Genomic DNA, 23,672 nt, shown 5'->3' with positions numbered 1-23,672 from the left:
CATGAGGGGGAATCTAAATGCATAAAGTCCTCCAAGCCGCTAGTCATTGCCAACGCGTTTTGACCTTCTCGTATTAGGACCCAAAAAATTTTTCATGTGCGGTCTTTCTCAGGGCTGTTTACTTTGTCTGTAGGACATCATGATACACCTGAAAGATGTAATGGTACGTTTCAGTATGTGTGTATACTGGGGAGGTTTAATCAGCTATGTGCGGTTTGGATCTATGTTATCACGTACCCTTATTGGTCTCCGTCCGTTATGGGCAGTTCAGTTCTCTCAGTGTTGAAATTTCCTATTTTCTTGTAGTCGAGTTGACGATGTCTTTTCCTATAAGGGTGAGAAAGGAGGGTCTGCAATTAATGCGGCTCTGTTCCTGCCGGGTATCTCCCAGGTCCCTTTTTATGTGTGTTTGTGGGCTCATTTACAAGGAACGTGGGGCTGGGGTTTCCACTGTTTCGTTGGTGTGCTCCCAAGGTGTAATTGAGGCGGCTCTGTTGCTTCCGGGTATCTCCCAAAGTATGAAAGGTAAGTGACACTACCCTGGCCTGCCCTAAACCCTAATTTAGTACCCCTGCACGACCCTCTCCCGACCCCAGTCCTCTCCTTACATTAACACTTCGACCCCCCGATACTAACCTAAACCTAAAACAATATCTCCAGCACAACCCTCCCCCGACCCCAGTCCACTCCCTACACTTAATCACTACCCTGCACAACCTCGGACACTACCCTAAACCCTAAAACACTGCCTTGCACCACACACACACCACAGCACTACCCTAAACCATAAAACACTACCTCCAGCATGACCCTCCCCGACCCCCAGTCTGCTCCCTACAATTAAACACTATCCTGCACGACCCTGTATGACCCCCCAACACTACCCTTAACCCTAAAACACTACCCTGTACTATACACACACAACAACACTATCCTAAACCCTAAAGCACTACCTCCAGCATGACCCTCCCGCGACCACTAGTCTGCTTCCTACACTTAAACACTACCTTGCATGACCCCGACACTATCATAAACCCTAAATCAGCACCCTTCACTACACACACACCACAGCACTACCCTAAACCCTAAAACACTGCCACCAGCACGACCCTACCACGACCTCCAGTCTGCTCCCAACACTTAAACACTACCCTGCAGGAACCCTCAACGCTATCCTAAACCCTAAAACACTACCCTGCACCACGCACACTCCACGACACTACCCTAAACCCTAAAACACGACCTCCAGCACGACCCTCCCTCGACTCCCAGTTCGGTGATCGCACTCAAACACTACCCTGCACGACCCCCCAACACTACCCTAAACCCTAAAAAAGTAACCCCCACCTCAGGTCCAATCCCCCTTGCCTCTCTCTCCTTGTGGTTCCTCTCTCCTCCTCTCACCTCGGCTGAGGGGCGGTGCATGGTGTACGTCGTTGTGAGAAAACGGAAGAGCCTCAGTTTCCTCACAATGAGGTGGATCACAATTACATTGCATTCGTTGTAAAAGAGCATGCGATGTAAACACACGTAGTAATGGCTACGCGTTGTTACATTGCATGTGTTGTAACGCTTGCGATGTAATGGCATGCGAGGAAACAGCTGCGTTGGAAAGGCTGTTTCCCCTAGACAGTGCTGCAATTGTGTCTCTGGGGCTCATTATGATGGCGGGCAGACATCAGTCCACCCGCCACCATAACGGTGATGAGACAGACTGCCAGACGTGAGGCGGTCCCACCAGCCCAATTAAGATGCGTCCGCCATACTGGCAAGCGCATCCTGGCCTTTTACCATTGCAGACGATGATGCTGGCTGCAGCACCGTCCACAGTGGTAAAAGGGCATGCACAGCATTTCCCTGCACCACGTGGCAGGCACCACGCGGTGCCTGCCACTTGGTGCAGGTAACTGCAGGGGGGTAAAGCACATCCTAATCCCCCCGGAAGCCAATCCCCGCCAGCCCTTCCATGGCTGCATCATCGCCATGGAAGGATCTGTATACCACTCACATCATAATATGGCTGGCGGTGTCTGCTAGGCACTGCCACCATATTACTGGCCCAGCACCGCCAGCAATTGGAATGATTGCCGACCGGGGGAAAGCGGCAGATGGACTTTGCGTCCGCCGCGATACCCACTACCATCATAATATGGCGGGGTATTTCTCGCTAAGATGGCGTAACGGTCGCCACCGCCAGCTTGGCGGTGGCGATCGTTATGCCATCATAATGAGCCCCATAGTTCCCAGTGGTAATTCCCCATTCTTACTCCTCTAGACCTTTCTACAGCTATATCTCTGTTCATACATCCACTAACACACCAAACCAAAACACATAGGTAAAAAACATTGTCATTGACAGGTACAACTGGCAAAGGTTAGAGCGGTGAGGCGGGACGGAGAGAGGCGGTGGGGTCGGGGTGGGGGAGTGGACAGACAACAATATACGGAAAGTAAAATAAAAAATGTTGGGGGAAAAAAAAATGAATAAAACCACTTACCTTGCACTGGGCAATGCAGGAAGCGCAAGGTAAGTGGTTTTATTTTGTATTTTACTTTCCCTATGCCATCTTCTGTCCACTTCCCCTCTCCGCTCACCCTACGCTGTTGCCTGTGGCTGAACATTTATCAACCAGTAGCTAACTCTAAAAAAATGTGAGAGACCTATTGCATTGCAAATGCTTATTCTCTTTGGCAGCCCTGTCTTTGCTTCGGCGTTCGCGGGATCTGGGTGCAGAAGGCTGTGGTTATCCTGCCTCTCTGCGAAGTCATATCTGCATACTTTCGCTTCTTTTACTACCATTGATGCAGCGTGTGAGCGCGCGGCGCGTTGCGTAAAGCAGGGCTCATAAACCCAGCCCGCTGCAGACACCAGCGAGCCGGCGGGGCGCGCGGCTCCTTGGGGCTTGTAACGGGAGCATGCTCCTTGCATAATCAAGAGGGCTTGGAAGTCTGCTGGAACGTGCTCCCACCAGCCACGGAGTTGTAAATTCAAAGACTGGGAGCAAGAATAGAGAAAACTGTTGAAGAGGCTGGAGTGCGTGTGGCTGACTGCGGGCTAGATGCGAAATGAGCAATAAGTAAGGCAGGGAGGGAGGAGGGGGCTCGGTGTGATCGCTTTAGTAATCAGAGCCAATAGCGAGCCCAGCCTGTAGTAATACCATCGGTGCAGAGGCTGCGAGGAGGCAGAGCGGAGTTTGTACTGCCCCTTCCACAGCCCAGCCAAGGAGAGAGGCCCGGGCACTGACGGCAGAGCCGAGACAACCAGCTGTCACTAGCTCACCTTATGGGGCACGCGCAGCAGCAGCCAGGCTGAAGAAGACGCACGCAGCACCGCATTCACCGCTTAATTGGAATACAAGCCGCAAGACCGCTGACAGGGCAAAGGGACCCGGGAGACACAGCAGCATCAGCGCGGACTCGAAACTAATTGCAGGTCTGTGCACCATTTAGGTATCTTTTGGACCTATAAGGAGAATGGCGCCTACCGTCTTAGCGCTTAGCTGTCATTTGCTATTTTAAGCGCCAGGAAAATTAATTGAATTGCTTTGATTCGAAAGTAATATAATGAAGCAGGAGAATTTTGATTAATCGAACGTTTATTAAATGGTGTGTTTTCGGACGCAGCTGTACAGTGAATCTTGTTTCGAGGTACTTGTCCAGTTATTTTTTGTAACTGGTTTTATTATATATAGCGCTTTAGATCGCACTACTAACCGCTGTAATGTATTTGTGGGACAAATAAAAGAAACATATTGGTTGCATATTGTTTCAAACTAGAATTGACAGTTGTAATACTACGGGTTGTGTTGGCACCAGGAGCCGAAGTGTTTAGCCAAGGAACTATAGTCAATAAGAAATATGATTTATCGTTCCACTTCACTTTAAACATTGTTTACTCAGCCGTTTAATGTTACTAAAAGTCTCCATTTGCTTTATATTTCTGGATAGCTAATGTTTCGCGCTGTGCAGCACCAGTGCCATGCTGGCTGGTAGCAAAACTGAAAAAAAATCTGTAAAAGTTTATCCTAACTTTTAGCTGCAACTTGATGTATATCCCACTCAGACCCTCGAATGTTAAGCCATTAAACACATCGCCATGGACGGTGATTGCACTGCAGTTTTGAGAATCGTTTTAATGTACTGAAGCTTGCCAGCACAGAGGTGCCCGCTAAAGCAGTGTTCATTGCCTTTACCATGGTATGCATACAATGTTCTGGAAGGGGAGTCAAAGAGTGTTGGCCTCTGTCACCTTGATAACTTGTAAGTTTGTTTTCTTTTATATTTTTTCCGTTGCTGACATCTCACTGACTGCGCGTGCCTGCCCGGAGCAAGCACCTTTGCACCCCCTCTGCTTTGGTAAATAATGGCTGGTGTGATTATGAAATCCTGCGTAGGGTCAGGTCCAAAACCATCGTGATTTTCTGTTAAACGAACAGGAGCTGGAAAACAGTTTGTAATCTCTTGGCGCTAAAAGAAAACCTTGTTTAGCTGTAACATATCGTTCAAGCGATATCTCTGACCACATGTTTGTGATGTAGACGGCCTGACGCCTCTACTTTTTGTTACCTGAACCTCTTGAGGTGAAGTGTTTTGCCGAAGATCACACGGCTCAAGCATGGGCGAATGCTGGGATTGGAATTCGGGTCCCCCGTGACACGATCGATAATTTAGCCGCTATCACATAAATGCCATCTCCCTAAGTCTCCCGCATTGTTTATGTATAAACTGGTATAATGCTTTGATGGGAGTGCACAATTTCACTGGACGTGGATGCTTTCCAGAACGTTCTGGAAAATATTGCGCTTTGCCTTACAGAATCCCAGACTGGAACAGGATTTATACACATTGGTAACGGGGTGTGACGCAGAAAACGTTAGCCAGGCTTATTCAGTTTAAGTAGCTTCGTATTTGCTTCGAAACGGACTCACCAGAACCAAGACATAGTCATAACAACTGAAAGAAGTCTCTCAGGATATTCCTGGAAGCGCATTATGGGTCCACTGTTCTAGGAGTCTGATTCTAGGAGACTGAATAGGTACAACAAATTACATCAAACAGATTTATAGTACTGTAGTGCCAAATTCTACAAAGGGAGGACGTTGACCCTGGTGGAAATTCCAGTTCACCAGTTTCTACCGGATCCCACTCTTTGATCAAAATCGAACTGCTGTTTGGAAAATTCTAGTTGATTGCTTTTGATTTTTACAACTGTTTTTTGGCGTTAGATGAAATTAGTAGCCTCTGTCATTATTTTCTTTAAATTGATGAATTTCCGTTGTATTTTCGTCTTGTATAGATAGGCTAATGTTCAAAGTCCCATGTACTGCACCACCAGCCATCATAATTTATGAGTCATTGGCGAACTGGCATCCCCTCCATGGTACAACTAACAATTAACAGATAGGTTGATGGAAAATCTAGGCTGCATGTTCCTTCTGTAGAGTCATCTGGCTGTAGAACTAGCAGTATTTATGTGCTACCCCTCCAGAGTTGCCCTTGCTTTGTAAGGGCGTGTTGGAGTTGCCACATTGGGTCCTTGTTCTTCTATGTCTTTAGCCAGGGTTCGGCTTTCATAATAATCTGTCACTTTAAATGTTTTTGCATGGGCAAGATACAGGTCACCTGAGATGCTACTGAACACACCAGGTGATGACGAGTTCATATATGTTTTTAGCAGGCAGAGTACTGAAGCACACCCTGTTTTAATAATTGGAGGTTTAACATGGAGGTCGTTACGTGGCAACTTTATACCAGGTACGAATGGAAGTGAGTTAGGAGTGGACAGTGTTTTGTTAGGGGAAGAGGAGCTAGATTGCTAATGTAGAGGATAACATCGGGATTGAGTAAAGTTACGTGACATGGGTGGGTTGAAGCAGGGGGGAGGTTCGCGTTTTGCTAGTCACACAGAGGATTTGTTTGATGATTTAGTATGAGAGGGTGGTTTCAATAATTTTTCGTCATGTTGTAGGGTCATATTAGGATCAGCACGGGTTTTATGGGGCATTTAAGAAGAGTTGGGATGTAATGGGCTTAGTTTAAGTCATAATGTTATATTGGGTATACTCATTAAATATATTTGTGAATTATAACGCTTGTTTTTTAATAAAGTGATTCATACATGTATATTTTAACATTATGGATACCCCTGACAAAGGTTTTACCGAAATGCATTTAGTGTGACGTAATTCTTGTATAATGTGGAGGACTCAAGGTTCAGAGCATTGCGCATGTTTAGGACTGGATGGGCAATCATGAAGCAATTATACGCATAACTTTTAACGAATCTCTTGGCCCTGGCGTGACAATGAAACTTGGATAAAATAATGGAAATAAACATGGATAAACGTTGGAAAGATTTTGTTGAAAGGGAATCATTTGGGATATTACGTACATACAGCTGTGCAACTCGTGATGAACTGCAAGGTGCGGGACATCTATTTTCACGATCTACATGTTTTTAGCGTTGGTTGAGGCAGTTTTGGCTTGTTTATTTTAAATCCAGGAAAGGCGCGAGGCCTAATCTGTGAAAAACCTTCACATATATTGACATCACTTACCTTGCTGATGGATCTCTGTAGTCTAGAAACGTTTTTTTAAATGATATATCTATTCGAAGTTGCATAAAGCCTTTATCCAAAACGCTTGTAACAAATAAAAGCGCAGTACACAAATCCATCTAGGTTGACAAGAATGTTCCAAGGCATTTGGAAGGTGTTAAATTCATAATAGGACAGCCAATCAATGAAAGCCAAGTTGAAGACATGATCCATTAAGCTTGATTTGAACATAGTTCGAGAAGAGAAATAGGCCATTGTAGAATTTTTAATCAAACAAGGTAAAGTACCTAAAGTTGGAAGGAGCACAAGGCGGCTAGGGACATATCTGGAGGGCTTGGTTGGCTGAAGTTTGGTGCCAGGTATGTTGATAAGGGTGGAGTAAATCTGATAAATAAGGTGGAACAAAACCTTTAACCCCTTAACACAATTGGAAACAATATACAAATATTGACATTGAAAACGAAAAGTAATAGATGTCCAACAAAGTGAGGATGAAAGAAGATTAACAGTGCTAGTCCACAAAGGACATATAAATAACTCTTTGATAGGATATTTGCATGGGATATATTTGGATACAATTAATCTAAATGAGAATGTTTTGCATAATCTGTTGATCATCATTGATCACAAAAAACATGAGCACAAGGTGTTAAATCCAAGCTTTGAATTAAATCAGAACATAAAAAAGTGTCTTAGGGGACAATAAACCACAATATCCCCCTGACCTCCAAGAAGCCCATCTCAACTCTTACGACTTTTTGAAGAGTCTAGAGTTGAATGCACCTAAGTTCACAACTACACAAAATTTATGTTAAGTTACTCCTATTAGTATAGTGAATATGTGTCTCTGGTAAGACCACTCAGGCTCTGTGTTAGAAATGGAATCCCTGGCTGGCGGAGGCTTGCGCCAAAGTCAGTCAGAGACCACCATTCCCAAGTCAGGGCAAGGTAGTTACACGCCGAGATAAGCCTTGCTCACCCTCTAGGTAACGTGACGCGAGCAGCAAGGCTAATCTTGGCGGCTATGTAGGTTAAGTGTTTGCGCGCGCACCCAGCAACAACACTCAAGGTCCACCACAAAGGAAACTCCACACAAGGTTATATCTAAAAATAGCCTTTGTATTATACCAAAACACATTAGACAAAAACACACACTTTACAATGTGCCAACAGGCATGGGCAGAATTTACAGGGGATATGTACAAGACAGGGCCACCTGGACCACTGTCAAGAATAGGCACTTGTAGGTTTGGAAATAGCACTTGTAACATAGAACATAAAATTACTGTAGCACAAAATATAAAAATAGAGCACACAACCAGCAACTACTGGTAACAGGTAAGTACCACCTACGCAACCCTAACCACCATAGGAACAGGTCACTCAGGGAACCAGGGCCTCACTAGCACCACCTGTACTAGGAGAAAAACAACCACCTAAGTATCACAATACCTGTAGGGGTATAAGCACATTACACATGATGCATCATAACACATTCAGAGGTGTAGGGAAGGAAAACACATGATGCATAACATACATTCAGTGGTGTAAGAACAAGGCACATGATGCATCAAAACACATTCAGAGATGCAGGGAAAGATCACAATTGCACAAACCTCACATGAGCCACCACCTGTGGCTGTCCCTAGGCCCTCTGGCCTTGTTGGGGCTAGGACGCCCTGTGTCCCAATGTCAGGGGCCTAAACGTGGCAGCTGTCCACTAAGTGCTGGGCAGCTGTGTGAGACAATGCTGGGGCCAACGCTGGAGCCTTGCAGGCTCTGCCCAAATGACTGGGCCCTCAGGAGCCTCACTGGGCTCTAAATAAATGGAATGCCCCTGAGCCTCTCCGGGCTGCTCAGCACTGGGGTGCCTTGAGCCTCTCGGGGCTCTTTACCAACAATTGCCGCCTTGTGGGAGCCTCACAGGCTCAAGTAATGACTGGGCCCTTTGGAGCCTCGCTGGGCTCTAAAACTAAGAACTGCCCCCTAGAGCCTCCGTGGCTCTGCGAACAAATGTGGCGCCGTCAGCCTCTCTAGGCTCGAAGCACAAAGAACTGCCGCCCGGATGGGGGAGTCCCTCTCTGGGGGCTCTGAGCAAGAATATGCCTCTCGGTGGCTTAACCAACAAAATATGCCCCCAGAGCCCTTCGTGGGCTAAAAATGACCAAAATATGTCCCAGGAGCCTTCGCTGCCTCCCGACGTCACCGGAGCTTCGTTGGAGTCCTTCCCCTGGGGACCCACAAAGAACCAACTGCCCTGGAGCCTCAACGGGCTCTACACACTGGAGGGGCGGCGGGCACCAGCAATGTGCCCCGACGCCCACCCTCTCTGAGCTGCTCTCACACTCACCGGCTTCCTTGTATGGCAGCAGCTCTCCTCTCGGCATCGCGGGGCTCTCCACTCGGGCCCAGGCCACGCTAGACGCTCGGCTTCTGGGCTTCCTTCCTCCGGGGAACCCGGATCCCGCCCAGGCCCCGCCGACGTCTTCCCTTTGTTTGCCTGGCTTCCTGCCTCTGAGAGATAAAGCGCTCCCCAGCGCTTATAGGCAATAAAGCGCTTCCCAGCGCTAGAAGTAAAAATAAAGCGCTCCCAAACGCTATCAGGTAAAAGTAAAGCGCTCCCAGCGCTAGGGCAACACCAGTCCAGCAAAAAGTCCTTCAGGAAGGTGGGGGGGGCAAGGCTGGGCCCAGAGCCAGCTCACTGGGCCCTCCAGGCAGGAAGGCAATCCCTAGTTGCGGTCCTCCTGGCGCTCAGCCACAACAGCAGCCCCCCTCTAGATTGGATCAAGGAGAAAACAACTTGCAAGGGGACACAGCCCCTTTTTATACATTAAAATCCTTTGTCTCAGGGTGCAGGGTGGGGAGAAACCAGTCGCAGCTGCCTTTGGAGCACCCTAGATGTGCTCAGCCCCTCACTCTATTCACTGGCAGGGCTAGGATCATCTGTTGCACCACAGGGGGTGGAGCCAGCATTGTGTGGGGAAAGCTAAGCCCTATTCAGGACCCAGGTGCACTCCTCCCCAGCCATCAGCATGCTAATCTCCACACTCACCACCGGGCAGACCCAACCAGACTCCTGGAGCCAGGCTCACCAGCCAGCTCCAGCCAATCACGTGCCAGCACACTCACTGCACTCGGATACCCACGTCTAGAAGTGGCACTTCCACACTAGACACATACACACCGCACATATCATTGCGCAGCATTCAATCACCCGAGTCCGCACATACCAAATTCGAGTCTGCACACCTCACGCATCAGAAACTACCAGGGACACAGACATTCCTCATGCATTCCTATGGGTGGGCAGGCCAACTTTACTCCACACACTCAGAGTGAGCAAGCACTTTCCACTGGGACACAGTGAAAGTGCGCAGAAACCAAAAATCACTACCACCAATTCACATTCAAAAAGCAAAAAGTTTAGGGGTGAACCCGCCAGAAGGGCCAAGTCCAACACACTGCATTGCTTATAATATGAAAGCTGCAAATTGAACACCACTCCACCTAAAAGGTCGGAACTGTTACTTCAAGACCCTCCATAAAAGGAGAGTAGGTACTGAAGAGACCTTAAGTAATCCTGTAACCTAGAGTGGGAGTGGTGAAGGTAAGTCACCCTCTGAAATTTTGGTGTAGTAATTCCATAACTGATAATACTGATAGGAGGGGTATTAATAATTACAAATTACATATACAGAAATTTTTTGGGGGGCGAGATTTATATAGCGCAAAATTGACCTGAAGGTAACTGAACACCTGTCCTGACAGATAGGTTCCACCCAAATCCATATTTAGAGGTCACTCATAATGAGGTTCTCAGTTGTTGTTCCATTTAAATGTTGTACGTATGGCGTACACAGTTTCATTGAGGGGTGGCTAGGTGCAACTGTTGCTTTCCGTTTTGCTGCTTACAGCCTCTGTGGATTGGTTTGAGAGACCTGTGTTTTCAGATAGTTTTACAGCAAGGGTGCCTTTTCTTGTTGCCACTTTTAGTAGCTGGTTCTTAGTGCTTGCTATCTCACACTGTTTATTTGCAGGCTAACACTTGCTTGAGTTTTCATTGAAGATTGTTAAAAAAATGTGCAGTGGCCCTCACTAGGGTTAGACTTGTTTGCCACGTCCTATAATTACATTTGGCACCCAAGGTGATGTCACTTCCGCCACTTATATTATTTTGCTACATTAAAACCACAGATAGATGTTTGTATGTTTTATGAACCTCCTAACGTAGGTGTATCCAAGTGTTAAACAAACACACCAAAATATTAACCTGGGGGAAATTGACATGGACTAATTATACTTAATTTCTACTTGCTCTACTGCAGTATACATTTTTAAACATTAAACTAAATCTGTGAAAAAACAATGGAATCTTCAGAAAGATAAGAATACCAACGCTACTTGATAAGCATCGTTATGCACCAAGAACCAGTCCCAGAATGTAACTTAATTTCGCTGGAATTTTCTCCAGATCAGTTTAACAGAGCCCCAACACCACTTGGCCGGGTTGAACCGGATCCAGCGATACCCATTTATAACAGGTCGTATAGCATCTCAACAATGCAATGTCGGGCGCAGCAAACCTTTCTTTTTCTCTGAATGGGTGTTCTCACTATTTTCTGGGGAGAAGAAATCCTCTTCTGGTGGTGAGAAGAAGTTGACTGATGGTTGGGATTTTCACAACACCTATCATCCTCATATTTGCTCTTTGAAGCTATCTAAGAAGTGAGATTTTTTTTATTGTCCATATAAAACTAACAAAGACCGGTCGTTGGTTGAAAACGTGTTATGGCTGGAAATTACAGTTGGACCCGGAAAACCGCATTCCCTGCCCTAATTTTTAAACTGATAAATACTCTCACAGCACTGCACTAGGAATGCACTGTCTTCCCATTTTAGTCTACTTAATGCAACGCAAGCATCATCCTCAAATAAACAGGGGGTTCAATCAATGAGTGCACTGCCCATATATAAATATATATATAGATATATATCATGTGACCAAGGCCTCTGTGAAGGCCGAAACGTTATGCTGAGGTGCGCCTTCAACACGACTGAATAAATCACTGCTCACCTGCACTTGGGTCTCCTCTCTTCTTCTGCGCCGTGGTATCCGTGGATTGGGCTCCTGGCGAGAGAAAGATGAGATTGTTTTTATATATATATATATATATATATGTATGAACCCAGTCCTGTGTTCAAAAGTCTTTCAGAAAGCAGGCACCGACTCCGTGGGATTCGTAATCAAAGGTATTTATTAACAAGAAAGACGACCAGACGCGTTTCGGTGGACAAGTCCACCTTGCTCACTACATCTGGTTTCACCAACCGAGTAAGACATATTTACAGTGTTACAGAGAAACCCTTTGATTCAGTGAAAAACGACAGGACTAACATGTGACAAAATCATAGACATGGAGGATGAAAAAATACATGGATTTCAAACAATTGTGTAAAAGAATGTAAAAATAAAGCATTAATGACTCATTGCAAATTGAGCAGTTTTACATTTGTAGTTCTGTAAATCCTCATATGTGTTAGGCCCCTCTTAGGTTAGAGATTTATACAATGTAAATACATTCTTTACGATGTACAATGTTTAGATGTGTTGTTATGGACATAGAAGAAAGGTTGCACTTTCCTTAAATCCTATCTGAGCCTCCCTATTCTGTAACTTTCTCAACCAGTTCACCACTTCAGCCTCGTGCATGCGGCGGCGGGTAAAAACGTGAGTAATGGCTTTTTCCCGTCATGGATGTTTGTCTGTACATTTTGGAAAATAATTAACGGGCAGACAAAACCATCCTGGTTCCTAAGGCGCTGCACATTCAGTTTACGCGGTAATTGTATGGGAAAGGGGGTGTTTGTTACAGACAAAAGCGGGCATCAGTGAGAAGTTAAGGGCATATATGCCGAATGTGGGAACATCAGAAAGCCGCTGTGGCAATAAAGTTGTTGAAAACGGGTATAAGGCAGTAATATTACAAGCACCAACAAATTTGTGTTTGAAAGGACGTTTTGTAACTGAACGCATAGGAAGATAATTTTAGCATGGTGCAATACGTGGTGGGATAAGTAACCCCTAAAACATATGATGGAATAGCTAGTGCGTTGTGTTGCCCAAGTGGGCAGTATACAACTAGGTATAAGTTCTGCCATTTGTTGCCTGTTATGAACATTGGTGTATACTTGCGGCTTCTATAATTAACCCCACATGACATCTCACAGTACGTAATGTTTCCAACAAGCATAGGTAAATGTAATATGTGAAATGGAGATCAAGACGGGTGGGATGGAAGGGAGGCTATGTGCTAAGTGTCAAAAAGCAAATCTTAGTCGCTATGGACAAACACGGGAAGGCCTGTCTTAAAAGTAGTTCCAAAGTCGTTCATTGAAAAAATGTGAGTGGATATTTACAAGTGGCTGTGAATTGTGCTTATGGGTTAAAATATATTAAAGATGGTGAAGCTAGATGTTACGCAGCTTAATGGGCCTAGGGAGTTAGGCACGAGGAAGTGCTACTGGATAATTTATGTCTTTGGAAAATGCACAGATTACAGATGTACATTAAGGGCTTCATCAGAATTGTGGCCATTGGGTATCTCTGAGTTTAACTGAATGATGTATTTTGACTCTAAACGTCTGAGTGTTTGTAGTCTGTTCCCCCCTTTTGTTTTGGGTGCCACGTTGTCAATTACATAGCACAAGAAGTCCTCCTTGTTCCCATTGTGATGTGCATTGATATGTCTAGCAAAGGGGTATGTAGGGTCATCATTGCTGATGGCGCGCAAGTGCTGCAAGATCCTGACATGGACCAGGTGGATCGTACTACCCACATATAGTTTCTTACAGGTACAGCTGAGCACATAGACTGCGTGGTCAGTCTTACAGGTAAAGTGCTCTCTAATTGCGTAAGGAGTTTTCCTGAATGGGCACTCGACTATATTGGTGTTATCTCCATGTAGGCAGGCTTTGCACTTTGAACAGTTAAAGAAACCTTTCTGGGCTTGTAACCAGGACGTATTCATGTTCGGGTTTTTGTTTATGATGGGTGCATAGTTAACCAATTCTTGTCTCATGGAGATCGCTCTCCGAAAGGTTAGCTGGGGTTGTTTGGCACACACATGTCCAATGGTGGGGTCCATTTTTATGAGTGGCCAATGTCTATGCATTATTCTGCGAAGGTCTTTATGGTGTTTGCGGTAACCCGTGATCATTCTAGGAGTAAACGTTTTTCTATCACTAAGGTCAGCTGCTGCCTTTTGTTTCACCCTAAGTAGGTCTTGTCTAGATAGTTTGTCACTTTTTTCTTTAGAGTTGTCTATTGTATTTTCTTTGTATCCTCTTTCTCTTAGCCTCATAAAGAGGCTTTCTGTATTTCCTTTCAAATCTGGCTAACACTTGCTTGAGTTTTCATTGAAGATTGTTTAGAAAAATGTGCAGTGGCCCTCACTAGGGTTAGACTTGTTTGTCACGTCCTGTAATTACATTTGGCGCCCAAGGTGATGTCACTTCCGCCACTTATATTATTTTGCTACATTAAAACCACAGATAGACGTTTGTATGTTTTATGAACCTCCTAACGTAGGTGTATCCAAGTGTTAAACAAACACACCAAAATATTAACCTGGGGGAAATTGACATGGACTAATTATACTTAGTTTCTACTTGCTTTACTGCAATATACATTTTTAAACATTGAACTAAATCTGTGAAAAAACAATGGAATCTTTAGAAAGATAAGAATACCAACGCTACTTGATAAGCATCGTTATGCACCAAGAACCACTCCCAGAATGTAACTTCAATTCGCTGGAATTTTCTCCAGATCAGTTTAACAGAGCCCTAAAGCCACTTGGCCCGGTTCAACCGGATCCAGCAAAACCCATTTGTAACAGGTCATATAGCATCTCAACAATACAGTGTTGGGCGCAGCAAACCTCCCTTTTTCTCTGAATGGGTGTTCTCACTATTTTTTGGGTTGAAGAAATCCTCTTCTGGTGGTGAGAAGAAGTTGACTGATGGTTGGGATTTTCACAACACCTATCATCCACATATTTGCTCTTTGAAGCTATCTAAGAAGTGAGAATCTTTTTTATTGTCCAAATAAAACTAGCAAAGACCGGTCGTTGGTTGAAAACCTGTTATGGCTGGAAATTACAGTTGGACCCGGAAAACCGCATTCCCTGCCCTAATTTTTAAACTGATAAATACTCTCACAGCACTGCACTAGGAATTCACTGTCTTCCCATTTTAGTCTACTTAATGCAACGCAAGCATCATCCTCAAATAAACAGGGGGCTCAATCAATGAGTGCACTGCCTATATATATAAGCTAGATTCTAAGATCCCGAATGGACTAAATTCGGATGAAGCGTTAACAGTACATCTATAGCCCAGCGCAGTTCTTTTCCTTAACTGAGAACCACTCCTTAAATACATCTGCAACTTCATTTATGTAAATAATTTCCTTAAGCTTAAAATTCCTTTATGCACACGTTATCCAACACACTATCACTTTAAAAGACAGGACAGATTATACCATCTAGATGCACAGAGAGATACATTGAAGACAAGCTAATGATACAAAGAGACATCTAAATGGGTTGATAACGAGGTATCCATGCCTATATTGTTTTTTTAAATGACAACTTCCTTACTCCACTTGGAGATGAGGCCCGTTCATAATTGGGCTCAACTGATACGATTGAAGCTTAGTTCCATTCAACTTATAACAGTGCTATGTATTTGCTTTGGCACATGGAACTTTGTGTATGAGTGCTTTCTACAAAGAAGCGGCTCGCATTTAGACATAGCCCTAAACCCATAACCATATAATTATGATATATGATGACCACTGTATTTTATTAATGTATTGTCATTAAGTGTGACAAATAATTTAACTCTGTGCCCAATTTCTAATGAATTATAATTATGTATGGTTAAGAGCTTGATATAATTTTACCCACGTTTGAACACAAGCACGTTAATGTGGTTTTTGCAATGTGCCATAATTGTAAAAATCGGCTTACTTATAATGTTGGTTAGGCTGCTGATACAATGTAACAATGTGATTTCTCCTTATAGATAAATAGAAAAATGAAAGGAGTGTTTCATAATGCAAAAATTGTGAATGTAATATTCACACGTATAAGTGCTTTTAACTCTTCTATGTCCACTCTATCAGGTGTCATGACTCATGGTTACTATGGTGACGAACAGCCAGTCACACCATAGGGTTGTTGAGATGTGTTGGAATGCATAAAATATGCCAGCATCACCTTGTGCAGATGAAGTGTGCAAGGCGGAGGCGTCCACAGAAATGCGTCTTTTGCAGCATTATGGAATAAAACTTTTTTTCTTGAGTTGAAAATTCACGGTGTCAGTGCCTTCCGTAGTTGGTGTGGTGTTGGACTGGTAATCAATATATATATATATATATATATATATATATATATATATATATATATATATATGTATATATATATATATATATATATATATATATATATATATATATATATTTTTTTTTCTCCACTTCGGACGCAAAGGGACCGAGCCCATAGTTAGGTGGCACGTAGCTGTTGGTACGTCCAAGACCGGCAATTCGATTACTATCACCTTTTTGCAATAAAACGCACTCTCAAAGTCTGGTACTGCAAAATAGGTAGCTATTCATTAGCTCGTTACGCGTTTCGACAAAGATTTGTCTTGATCACACGTGTGATCAAGACAAATGTTTGTCAAAATATGTAACGAGCGAATAAATAGCTACCTATTTTGCAGTACCAGACTTTGAGAGTGCGTTTTATTGGAAAAAGGTGATAGTAATATATATATATATATATATATATATATATATATATAGCCAAACTCGCTACTTGCAATTTTCCATCACCGAAAAAGTAACGAAGAGTGCACTCAAATATCCGTGCTTTTCCTCAGTGCTTTATTAGTGCAGAAATATAAAGCCAGCAATCCGCCATGACGCGTTTCGCCTCCAACACAAGGCTTGATCACATGACGTGTCATCAACATAGAGGAGGGCATATATAGTGAAAAGGTACATAGTCTACACCTGATGTTTTTAAGGCATGAAAAGTGAAGACATACTTCCGTATTTTGCGGCATGTGTATTACTGATATAAAAGACATGGTGTCTAAAATTTGATTTTATAATCCATAAATTAGGATGGGGTACCAAAATTAATATATATATAAATACATAAAATATGACGTTCTGTAAAAATTGTTAAATTCATATATATACACAATATATACAAGCCTATTTACATAACCAATAAATAACCATATAAATATGTCATATACCCTTTATCCGGATTATAATTAAACTCCTAGTTTCTCATTTCTTAATTTCAAATGAGCCCAACCAATAAATAATCTAAACCGCCACATGAATAATTACTTGCGTCATTATGTCATATTGGGCTCCAGTGAGCCTATTAAAAAATGCATGAAACATCTGTTTTGAGCCTTATTATTCTCTTAATTCTTCATATATCTGCCCTACCTGGGTGCTGTAGTTAATCATCATTTTCGTGATAAGTGCAAGTGCATTAAAATACATTTCAACAGTTTCTTTTAGAAAAACAAAAAAAGAATAGCAGCGTAGATTATGATCGACCATCCATATTCTCATCTAATTTTATGGGGACTATACATATCATGATTATATCCCAATCATCTTTATGGTCTACCTCTACCCTGCCTTCCAGACACTTTGACAAGGGGATGGCCTAATATTACATAATTAATTAATTTGTGACAGATCAGTGCTCAAAGACAGGCGTTTAAGTCTTCACTAGCATTTAATCCTCCTGGGCTCTTACTGTTTAGCTCCAATATGTAACGTGTCTCTAGGAGACGAATTTTCTCTTCCCTGTCTCCTCCACGTTTCAACGGTAAGATGGCATCTAATAAATAATACTGGAGATACTTCGGGTCACTTTCGTGTTTTACCTCGAAGTGACGGGCCACAGGATAAGCCTGATCTTTGCCCGAAATGGCCCTAATGTTCTGCAAAATCCATTTGTTGGCGCGCAGACGGGTGCTGCCCACATATCTTAGCCCACATGGGCATTGGAGCACAAAGACCACATACTCCATTTTGCATGTTAACGATGCTTGTTGATGAGTACTGGCTTGTCTCTGAAGGGACTAAAGTATTGTGTAGTATTACTGCCAAATTGACAGGCCTTACATGTCATACATTTCTTGAACCCTTTGATTAAGGCCATCCAGGTACCAGAAATTATAGGGTCAAGTGTGTTACTTACTAGGGCATTGGCCATTGAAGGGGATCTCCTGAATGTCAGTTTGGCTTATTAGACACCAAACTGCCTATTACAGGGTCTTCCTTCACAAATTCCAATTTTTGCTGAAGATTTTTCTGATTTCAGCATGTTGCCTGTTGTGCATAGTAATGACTCTGGATTGAATCTGTGTCTTTTCCTCAATAACGTCCACACTGCTCTTAGGGATTAATGCCTGTTGTCTCGTAATTGACTTAGTACGAGCAATAGCTTTATCAATTATTTCCCTTGAGTAACCCCTTTCCAAAAAACGTTTTTTGCTTTCTTCTTGGGCTTTATCACAGTCTACTTCTAAGCTGCATGTCCATCTCAGTCGCAACATCTCCCCATAAGGGATGCTGCGAATGAGGTGGCATGGATGTTGACTTGCTGCATGTAAGATAGTATTTCCAGCAGTTGCTTTCCTATGCAATCTGGTAGCTAGGCTGCCCCTTTCAATAAATATCTCGACATCCAAGAAACAAATGCTGTCCTTATTGATTTCAGAAGTAAAATGTAAATTGAAATCATTGGTATTTAGCTCCTTCACAAAGGTTTCTACACTATTCTTTGATCCTCTCCGAATCAAAAAGAGATCATCTATGTACCTTAAGTATAAGATAACATTTTCTCTCATAGCCTCCCTGTGTTGAACCATGAGGACCCGCTCCTACCACAGCCCCATGTGTAAGCATGCAAAGCTGGGGGAGAAGCAGGCCCCCATGGCAACACCTCTTACCTGTTGAAATATTTGGTGTTAAATACAAAAAAAATTCTGTATATATATATATGTATATATATTTATCCAAAGTTTTCTTTCCAGAAAGGGTCCACACGAACTCACGGGTAACATTTGCAATCCAATTCCTATTATTTTGTAGGCAACAGCATTTTGTGGAACAAGCTCAACGGCCCAAATCGTTTCAGTCTGTCAGCAGACCTTGATCAAGGTCAATAAAACAAACGGCTGGACTCCGTTGTCTCCACATCCTGGACCGTCACAGAGTGCCATCAAGTGCCAGAAACTGAGCCGCAGTGTGGCGATATATATATATATATATATATATATATATATATATATATATATATATATATATATATATATATATATATATATATCAAACCAAGTTGCCCTCAAGCTTAAGGACGCCACCCGCGTGAGAAAGGTTCACAAACCATTTATTTCTGAAACCGGCTCCAGCTTTTCAATAATTACATCCCTGACGCGTTTCGAAGCTCCTCCTTCTTCTTCATAGGGGAAACACCATCCGTCAGCCATGGAGGTACACAGCACGCTCTCACTCCCTTTGCATTCCTTTTGTTAATTAAACCCTCCAGGGGGCCTTGCATTCACAGGTGAGTAATTTCCAATGCCTCACAGGAATTGAAGTCTTTGTGCTGTGCTGATTCTCCCCCATCAGTGAGGTCCGTTTTGCTGACAGATCTTTATTTAAAAATTGTTATGAAATTGTTTCTGTTCAAACCTTCCAGTGGGCCTTAAAAAGTCAGGCTGGTTCCCAATGTAAGATTTCTCGTGCTGCAGATAGGTTTGGCACAGTTCCAACCTTGCAGATCCCTATTTCTTTAATGGCGGTGCAATCCTTCACAGAGAGGCTGTTGTGTGAAGAAATCAAACCAAATAAAGGAAAGGACGGCCAGCAAAATGGACCCCACTGATGGGGGAGAATCAACACAGCACAAAGACTTCAATTCCTGTGAGGAGAAGAAGAGCCGGGCCTCTCTTGCCTTTCTTCCCATGTCTTTCTGCACCCTTTTTGCCTCTTACTGCATCTCTGTTTCTTCTTTCTGCACTTCTTTTGTATCTTTCTGCAACTGTCTCGCTCCTTTTTGCACCCCTCTTGCCTCTCTCTCTACCCCTCTTCCCTCTTTCTACACTTCTGTTACTTCTTTCTGCACTTATCTTGATTCTTTCTGCACCTCACTTGCCTCTTTCTGAAGTTCTCTAGCCTCCTGCTGCACTTCACTTGCCTCTTTCTGTAACTCTCTTGCCTCTTTCTGCAGCTCTCTTGCCTCTTCACTTCACTTGCTTCTTTCTGCGCCCCTTTTGCCTGCTTCTGTACACCTCTTCTCTCTTTGTGCAACTCTCTTGCGTCTGTCTATACCTCTGTTCCCTCTTTCTGCATCACTCTTGCCTCTTTCTGTACATCTGGTCCTTCTTTCTTCATCTCTGTCTTGTCTCTTTCTGCACACTTCGTGTCTCTTTCAGCACCTCTGTTGCTTCTTTGTGCAGTTCTCTTCCTCTGTCTGCACCCCTCCTGGCTCTTTCTGTGCCCCCCTTGCCTCTTTCTACTCCTCTGTTGGTTCTTTCTGTACCTCTTTTGCTTCCTTCCATACTTCACTTGCCTCTTTCTGTACCCCTCTTGCCTCTTTCTACTCCTCTGTTGGTTCTTTCTGCACTGCTTTGGTTTCTTCCTGTACCTCTGTTGCAAATTTCTGCATCTCTCTTGCCTTTTTCTGCACCCCTCTTCCCTCTTTTTACACCTCTCTTGCCTCAGTCTACCCACCTGTTCCCTCTTTCTGTACCCCTGATGCCTGTTTCTGTAACTCTCTTGCTGCTTTCTGCAGTTCTCTTGCCTCCTTGTACACCTCTGTTGCTTCTTTCATCACTCCCCTTGCCTCTTCCTGCACCACTGTTGCTTCATTCTGCACTTTCCATGCTTCTTTCTGCACCTGTCTTGCTTCTTTCTACACCTTTCTTGCCTGTTTCTGCATCTCACCTGCCTCTTTCTGTACTTTTCATGCTTCTTCCTACCCCTCGGTTGCTTCTTTCAGCAATTCTCTTGCCTCTTTCTGCACTTCTCTTGCCTGTTTCGGCACCTCTCTTGCTGCTTTCTGCAGCCGTCTTCCTTCTTTGTGCAACTCTCTTGCCTCTTCCAACAGCCCTCTCCCCTCTTTTTACACCTCTCTTGCCTCAGTCTGCCCACCTGTTCCCTCATTCTGTACCCCTTTAGCCTGTTTCTGCAACTCTCTTGCTGTTTTCTGCAGTTCTCTTGCCTCCCTGTGCACCTCTGTTGCTTCTTTCTACACTTCCTCTGCCTCTTTCTGCACCCTTTGTGCCTCTTTCAGCACCTCTGTTGCTTCTTTCTGCACTTCTCTTGCCTCTTTTTGTACCTCTGTTGGTTCTTTCTGCATTGCTCTTGCTTCTTTCTGTACCTCTCTTGCTTTTTTCTGTACCCCTCTTAAGTCTTTCTACACCTTTGTTGCTTCGTTCTGCCATTCTCTTGCCACTTTCTGCACTTCTCTTCCTTCTTTATGCACCCCTCCTGCCTCTTTCTGTACCTCTCTTGACTCTTTTTGCACCTCTGTTGCTTCTTTCTTCACTTCTCTTGCCTCTTTCTGCACCCCTGTTGCTTCATTCTGCTCTTTCCTTGCTTCTTTCTGCACCTGTCTTGCTTCTTTCTACACCCCTGTTGTCTCCTTCTGTACTCGTCTTCCATCTTTCTGTACCTTTCTTGCCTGCTTCTGCATCTCACTTGCCTCTTTCTGTACTTTTTTATGCTTCTTTCTACATCTCGGTTGCTTCTTTCAGCAATTCTCTTGCCTCTTTCTGCACTTCTCTCGCCTGTTTCGAAACCTCTCTTGCTGCTTTCTGCACCCGTCTTCCCTCTTTGTGCAACTCTCTTGCCTCTTCCAACACCCCTCTTCCCTCTATTTACACCTTTCTTGCCTCAGTCTGCCCACCTGTTCCCTCTTTCTGTACCCCTTTTGCCTGTTTCTGCAACTCTCTTGCTGTTTTCTGCAGTTCTCTTGCCTCCTGGTGCACCTCTGTTACTTCTTTCTACACTTCTCTTGCCTCTTTCTGCACCCTTTGTGCCTCTTTCAGCACCTCTGTTGCTTCTTTCTGCACTTCTCGTGCCTCTTTCTGTACCTCTGTTGGTTCTTTCTGCACTGCTCTTGCTTCTTTCTGCACCTCTCTTGCTTTTTTCTGTACCCCTCTTACGTCTTTCTACACCTTTGTTGCTCCATTCTGCCATTCTCTTGCCGCTTTCTGCACTTCTCTTCCTTCTTTATGCACCCCTGCTGCCTCTTTCTGTACCTCTCTTGACTTTTTTTGCACCTCTGTTGGATCTTTCTGCACCTATTTTGCTTCATTCTGTACTTGACTTGCCTCTCTGCTCTGGCTTCTTGCTGTACCTCTGTTCCAAATTTCTGCATTCCACTTGCCTTTTTCTGCACCCCTCTTCCCTTTTTCTGCACCTCTCTTGCCTCAGTCTGCCTACCTGTTCCCTCTTTCTGTACCTATTTTGCCTATTTCTGCAACTCTCATACATCTTTCTACAGGTCTCTTGCCTCCTGATACACCTCTGTTGCTTTTTTATTCCATTCTCTTGACTCTTTCTGCACTCCTCTTCCCTCTTTCTGTACCTTTCTTGCCTGTTTCTGCATCTCACTTGCCTCTTACTGCACCTTTCTTGCTTCTTTGTACATCTCTGTTGCTTCTTTCAGTAATTTTCTTGCCTCTTTCTGCACTTCTCTTGCCTGTTTCTGCACTTCGCTTGCCTCTTTCTGCACCCATCTTCCCTCTTTGTGCAACTCAAGCAATGCGGGAATTCAGGGTCTGGCCCTGAAGTGGCTTTCCTCCTTTCTGAGCAATCGGTCCCAAGTGGTACACCTTGCCAATTTTTCTTTCAACAAAAGAGATATTATCTGTGGGTTCCTCAGGGCGCCTCTCTTTCCCCACTCCTTTTTTTATTAATCTCTTTCTTCTTCCCTTAATTCATTCCTTGCGGGAAATGAATGTTGGAATATTTAACTACGCAGACGATCTTCAGCTGGTGTTCAATGTTAACACATCTGCCTCATCTGAGTCCAATGTTCAAGACACAGTGGTTTTTATAAGTGACTGGATGAACAACAACCAGTTGAAACTGAACCCAGAGAAAACTGAGTTGATTCTTACAGGTGGGTCAGCTAATCCTTGGCATTCCAACTTCTGGCCCCCTAAACTCGGTAACCCCTTGTGCCAGCTGCCTCTTCTAAGAGTTTGGGGATCATTATCAGTAATGATTTGTCTGTGAAGGCTCAGATCAGCTCAGTAGTCTCTGCTGGTTTTTTTCAGCTGCGTACAATAAAGAAGATCAGAATATTCTTTAGCAAGGAAGCTATGATTGTGACCATTCTTGCCCTTGTGATATCTCGCCTGGATTATGCCAATTCATTGTATGTTGGCATTCCGGCCTACCAACTGAGGCGCATCCAACTAGTTCAGAATCAGACAGCCAGGCTGATCTTTCATCAGCCTAAATCGCATCATGTTAGCCCATTAATGAAAAGCCTTCATTGGCTTCCAGTAAGTAAGCGCTGTGCTTTTAAGCTGGGTTGCACCATTTTTAAAGCATTACATTGCAACAGTCCGGCTTTTATTTTGGCCCGCTTGCATCGTTACACTCGCTCTCGAAATCTTAGATCCTTCCATTTGAATCTGTTGGAAACTCCTTCAGCCAAACGGATGAAGTATGGCGCACTAAGGTTTTCTGTCCTTGCGCCGTAATTTTGGAACTCTCTCCCAGCGCAGATTAGGTCTTCAACTTCCCTTACTCAGTTTAGGAAACAGCTAAAGACTTGGTTGTTCATTCAAGCATATACTGATTAGGCAATCTCCCTGCCACTGCCGTGATCCTTACCCGAGCATCAAGAAACCGTTGGTGTATGTGCGCTTAATAAATGTTTTTAACATAACAACTCTCTTGCCTCTTTCTATACCTCTCTTCCCTCTTTCTGCTCCACTCTTGCCTCTTTTTGTATCTCTGGTGCTGCTTTCTGAATTTCTCTTGCCTCTTTC

The 23,672-nt window shown here is 43.8% G+C and overlaps 1 protein-coding gene across 1 annotated transcript in view; it reads left to right on the top strand.

Moving 5' to 3' along the window:
* Positions 1–3,142: 3,142 nt before the first annotated feature.
* GREM2 (gremlin 2, DAN family BMP antagonist) overlaps positions 3,143–23,672 on the top strand; it is a 612,157-nt gene continuing 591,627 nt past the window's right edge. Inside the window, exon 1 of the transcript XR_015296659.1 lies at positions 3,143–3,433. The gene's annotated coding sequence lies outside the window, so the exon portion shown is untranslated. The remainder of the gene's footprint in view (positions 3,434–23,672) is intronic.

This window comes from Lissotriton vulgaris, chromosome 6 (genome assembly GCF_964263255.1).
Source record: "Lissotriton vulgaris chromosome 6, aLisVul1.2, whole genome shotgun sequence".
In the NCBI taxonomy this organism is placed as follows: domain Eukaryota; kingdom Metazoa; phylum Chordata; class Amphibia; order Caudata; family Salamandridae; genus Lissotriton; species Lissotriton vulgaris.
Note: the sequence above shows the minus strand (reverse complement) of the source record. Positions and strands in the feature narration are given on the sequence as shown.